Genomic DNA, 6,392 nt, shown 5'->3' on the forward strand with positions numbered 1-6,392 from the left:
TCTCTTAACCAATTGAGAGAATTTTTCGAATTAAAAAAAAAAGAAAAGTTCGATGGTTAATTTCTTCAATTCGTTCAAAAAAAAAAAGAAAAAAAAATCGTTACACGTGTCGCGTTTAACCGATGCATCCTTGTTTTCAAAGTTTTGTGACATTCGTCGAAAAAGAGAAAAGAAAGAAGTGAGAAAAAAAGAAAATCCATTATCCTCTAATACCTACTCTTTAATCTATATATCCTAACGATGTTCGAGAGAATCTCTCGGATAAAAAAAAAAAAGAAAAAACAGAAGAAAAAAATCAAGAAAGAAAAGAAGAAAAAGAAAAAAGTTCGGTTAATTATGCACGTACCTCTTTTCTCATATTGTTCTACTTGTTTGAAAAGTATAATTAATTTTGAAAGAAAAGGTACAGCAACTTTCATAACCACCAGAGAACATACGTATCTCTTCACCTCAAAGACTTAATTTCCTGAAGGCGTTCTATCCAATTTTGTTTCAAGTTCTCTCACATAGCGAACAAAGTTAAGATAAATTTGCGAGAGACTCGCTATACAGAATTATCTCACCGTAGATATAAACGTAATTATTGTACCTCGTTGCTTGTTAAGAGAAGAGACAACCATTTCGGCTTTATCTATTTCATAAATCGTTGCATCTTTTGGTTACGTATAGAAGGGATTTATCTTTTTTCTGTTAATTCTTTTCTTTCTCTTTTCTTTCTTCTGTTTTTTTTTCTTTCTTTCTTTTTTTTCATTTCTCCTTTGTCTCCTTTAATAAACGACGTTTATTCGAATGAATTACTGTCAGATTAGTTTCAAAAAAAAAAAAAAAAAAAAAAAATCGGATCATCGGACATGTGCGTTTTGGAGAAAAAAGAAAAAAGAAGCAATAGTTTCGACGTACTTTTTCGACGGGCAACGCATTTACGTCACGTAACAATATATGTAAACGAGAAGCTCGTTTTTTCTTTTTCTGTTTAATTTATTTCATCGAGGATAAAAACATTAATTAAAATCTGTCTTGTATATTCTGAATATGCGGAGAATCGGAATTGATATAATTTCTTGCTGGTATTGTTCTTGTTGCTGTTGTTGTTATTATTATTATTATTATTATTATTATTATTATTATTATTATTATTATTATTATAAAATGAATCAACTTTTCCATCAATCGTTTCTCGATAAAATGATTCGTTTTAAGTTACATCGTCACATCAAACGAAACAAATTTTTATTTTAAAAATCTCGCGAGAAATGTTTGTTTTCTGATGTAAACAATTAAAATGTTATTTTAACGTTTGACGATAATCGTTAACTCTCATATATATATATATATTAATATAAAAAATGTTATATATATATATTAATATAAAAAATGTCACATGTTCAATCGTGAAACTATATTTCATATATATATTTACATTTATATTTATATTTCATTTTTATTATATCCAAACAAATGAGATATTTAATCGACTCATTAATTTGTATTCAACCTGTACAACTGTAACGAATACATAAAACGACAAAATCATTCAAGATCTACATATGTAGATAAGGGAATCGCAATATTGCGAATGAAAAAAAAATCGGAGAGTGCATATTTATACTCGATGGTATAAATACTTGTTTACACGATCGTTATCAACGCACGCAAGCACGCATGCACGCACGCATGCACGCACGCACATAAATAATGGCGTTTCATTGTTTATTACTAAAAGACCGCGAAACATATCGCAAGCGCAAATTTTAAAAGCTCGTAAATCTTCTGAACTAAAGTTGACCAAACGAACGAACTCGTTGACGTTTTACTAGCTCCGTACTTCATTCCTTTCCTTTTTTCTCTTTCTCTCCTCTTTCTCTCTCGTTTTCTCTTTCTTTATATACATATGTATATATGTGTATATCTCTATGCCCATACATATCTATATATAATATCACTATATATGGAGTTGCCATAAATTGTTCCGAAATTTTGTAAAAAGCATCCTCGTTTTTCACCATATAAACTTTGAATACGCGGCATTGTTTGCATAAATTAAAAAAAAAAAAATAGACAGACATAGAGAGAGAGAGAGAGAGAACGAGAGAAGAAAGAAAAAAAGAAACGGTTCTCTCAAAACTTTTTAACCACACGATATATCCCTAATGTTATCATATGTTACGTGTACACTTTGCATTATCATGAACCATATGAAACGATTACAACACCGTAAAAAAAAAAGAAAAAGAAGAAAGAGAAAGAAAAAATAAACTCCCTCGCGAATAAGATTTAAAAAGTTTTCTCTTTTGAACAAACAATACTATTAATAATAATAACAATAACAACAACAACAACAACAATGATAATAATATTAATAATAATTATAATAATAATAATAATCCATCTTTCCGATTCGAGTTCAACGTTTCTTCTCTTTTATATCGCCGGATAGTCGTAAACAACGTGAATCGTCGCTTTTACCGGATAATTTGTTGTGGATAGCTTTAAAAAGATCGTAGTATTTTGAAATTGCTTTGGAAATGGCGAATGGAGAGTTGGAGTAGGAGCGATGAGAGGGTGGGGATAGGAATGGAGGATGAAAGAGAAAAAGGTGGAGGAGAAAAGGGGGTGAGGTAGAGTGGAATAGGGTGAGAGTAGGAGGTTTGAGTGGTAGGAGAAGGAAAATGAAGGTGAGTGTGATCGTCAAGATCCGATGGTTCTCACGTGCCAGCAATAAGCTCATCGTAACTGTCAACACTGAATTCGAAGATCTCCACAACATCTAGCAATGTTCCATGATGCTAACTTGACACACACACACACACATTATATACGTGTCAAGTATAATATATATACAATATATATATTTATATATGTATGTATGTATGTATGTAATGTATGTATATATAAATACACACGCAATATATATATATATATAGTCTAGGTAGGTAGGTAGGTAGGTAGGTAGCTATCATCACGTCGGATTTCCGCGTCTTCGAATCTTCGAAAGAATTTTTTGAAGGACAGAAATTCGACAGGGACGTGACGGTAGGTGCTTGGCTCTACCGAATTCCTTTTCCTAGAGAAGAAATTCACGGATATTCCGATATATCGAAAGAAACGAAACACGAGAGACTCTTATCTTCGTATCTTTTATATTAAATGAACCGTGTCTTATAACGAAGGTGTAATTTTTCGTATTCGTAAACGTTCTTCGAACGTTTGCTATTCTTTTTGTATTTTCTTTTTTTTTTTGTTTGTTTCCTAAAAGGGAAGGATAAAACAATTCACTTCGTTTAAATCGCAATCTCAGAATAATGCGATGTAAAGAATAGAGAAAAAAGAAATAATAATACGCAAGATCATTTATCTTCGATCTTAAGCAATATCACGATTCAGAAGAGAATAAAAATTAATTATGAATTAATCGATCGCGTTCGTAATAAAATTTAATTCGTTTAAACCATGCTTTCTTTTTTTTTTTTGCTTAGCATTTTATGCTTAAGTATTTATATTTTATATTTCCACCTCGAGAAGTTTAAACTTTCTCACTGTTATCGCAGTTTAATATTTATTATTGACATTAGAATTTATTATTAACATTTGTTAACAAATTTTATGCAATTCAGATTTTTATTTTCTTTAACGTCGTATGCTCGAAAGAGTTAACAAGAATTAACAATAAGAATAGATACGAATAGTAACGTATGGCACGGTCAGTTCGAATTAAGAACTTTGAGAGAACAAAAGGAACAAGAAGAACAAGAAGAAGAAAAAGAAAAAGAGAAGAAGAAAAGGACAATGAGAAGAAGAGGAGAGATTCTCAAGCATACCTTTCAAATTGCTCGCTTGGACTTTATGAAATGAACTACCTTCTCTTTGCGCTCATCATCGTCGTCGTCGTAGTCGTCGTAGTATATTCGTCGTAGTTATAGTCATCGTAGTTATAGTCGTCGTAGTCGTTGTCACTCGTAATGGCCAATCTTACGCGAGGTGGTATCTAGAAGCCGCCAGTGGTTTTGCTAATGCCACCCCAATTCAAAGAAATATCGATCGTTGTGATACCACGTCATTGTCTCTCTCTTTCTCTTTCTCTCTCTTTTTCTCTCTTTCTCTCTTTCTCTCTCTCTATCTCGATTTATCTATCCATCTATCTATCTATCGATCTCTTTCTCTCTTGATAGCAAAAGAGAATCGAAAGCCGATAAACCGAAAGATCAGGCCACTTTCACTAAACGAGTGTGTTTTGTTACGTTTAACGAGCTGAAAATATATCTAATTCGACGTATCCGAAATTTGTATCTTCCCTTCTCCCTATCCACCCCTTCTATTCTACCCCTCACCCCTACAATCTCGTCCTTTCGACGTATTCTCTATTTACTCTTCGTTATAACAACAAATTACGTGGAAACGTAACGTCTGACTTGTACATAGCTACTTGTATATCTAAATACGTAAGTATGTAAGTTGATATACTATATATATGTATTATATAGTATGTATTTTTATGTATGTACCAACACATACTATTTATCTTTCGTGGATACATGACATAATTTTTCTTTCTTTTCTTTTTCTTTTTCTTTTTTTTTTTCTTTCTTTCTCTTTATAAATATGAAAATGTAAAAATGCATGGGAATGATTTACGAACGTTTAATAATATTATGATAAGTCGAAGTGAAGTTTAACGAGAAAAAAAAGAAAAAGAAAAAAGAAAGCAGGAAATATATATATATATATATATATATATATATATATATATATATATCAACTCTATAATACAAGATATAATATACTTGTTCTCTCTGTATAAGAAGGAACGAGATAATCGACGATATCAACCCTGCTATAAGCCCAGACGGATAATTACTATACTCTGTGTTACAGAGCGAGAATTTATGGTTAAACGAGTAAACTACACTGCGATTTCATCGCAATCGCGAGACAACAAGAGGGAGACGTAGAAATCGTAATGATTCCTTCGTTCGTGTTAAACGTCTCGTTATCTAATCCGACGATATACATATATACATACATATATATATATACATTGATATATACATACATATATATACACACACCATTTACTCATAAATTAGGTAAATGTTACCACTGGTCTCGTTAATCCTCGAAATTGACGAAACAATTCTGAACACGTCACATTAATCAACACCCCATATACGAATGAACTGAACACACTCGATAAGGATTCAAGTTATCGATCGAAACGAAAAATATAATTAGATATATATATATATATAATTTTTTTCGATTAGATTATATATATATATCGATCTGAATGGAAAAAAAAAGACAAAAAAAAATTTACAAACTATTATATATATCGTAAACACATACACAAACACACAGGCGTACGTATGTGCACGCGTGCAAGGAATAAAAAAAAAAAAAATAAAAAATAAAAAAGAATAAAAGAGTATGCAAAAAGTCTCGTATAATAAAGGAAGTCTCATTGGAGATTAGATTATGAATAGTTTGGATGTTACATCGACGCTTTATCGAATGTTTAAGAGTTTGACAGGGATGACTGTGGAAAGGGAGATAGGAGGGCATGGGCGAGGGAATGAAGGGTGAGAAATAGGGGAGGAAGAGGGTTGGAAACGCATAATAAGCTTAACGTTGTTATGCAAATGTTTCGCTACACAAGTTCGTAAACAATTTTGGATAACGTGCAACACGTAAATCGCTCTACGTACTTACAGGCTATGGAACGTAGTAATAAGTTTAACGTTAGTTCTGCCATCTTTCTCTCACCCTCCTCTCTCTCTCTCTCTATATATATATATATATATATATTTATCTATCTATCTATCTATCTATCTATCTATCTATCTATCTATCTATCTATCTATCTCTCTATACGCCATATAGACTCTTGTATACGAACAAACAGGAAGTTCTATCTCTCTACCTATCGTCGCAAGTCTCGAGGAAAGGGGATGAGAAAGTCGATCGATGCTTTAATAATAAAAGGGAAGGTCTCGCGATGTAACCGAGGGATTGTCGAGGTCGAAAGAAGAAATCAGAAGAAAACTTGTGTGTCTATATATATATATATATACATACATACATACATACATACATACATACATACATACATATATATATATATAAATGTCGAGGAGTTTAATGCGTTCGCCAGTTTCCTATCGGTTTCATCGGTTTACTCTTCCTATCTCTCTCTCTCTTTCTCTCTCTCTACTCTCCACTCTCTCTACTTTCTCTCTACTCTCTCTCCTTCTCTCTATCTATCTATCTTTCTCTCTCTTCCTGCGCAAAATCCCGCAAAACGACGTAAAAGTGTCGACCGGCATGGTCATTAGCATTTAGAGTGGAGAAGGATTTATTCTCTCTGGTTGTGACTGTTCTGGATCAGGGACATGGCG

The sequence above is a fragment of the Vespula vulgaris genome, chromosome 21, assembly GCF_905475345.1.
Source record: "Vespula vulgaris chromosome 21, iyVesVulg1.1, whole genome shotgun sequence".
NCBI classification, from domain to species: domain Eukaryota; kingdom Metazoa; phylum Arthropoda; class Insecta; order Hymenoptera; family Vespidae; genus Vespula; species Vespula vulgaris.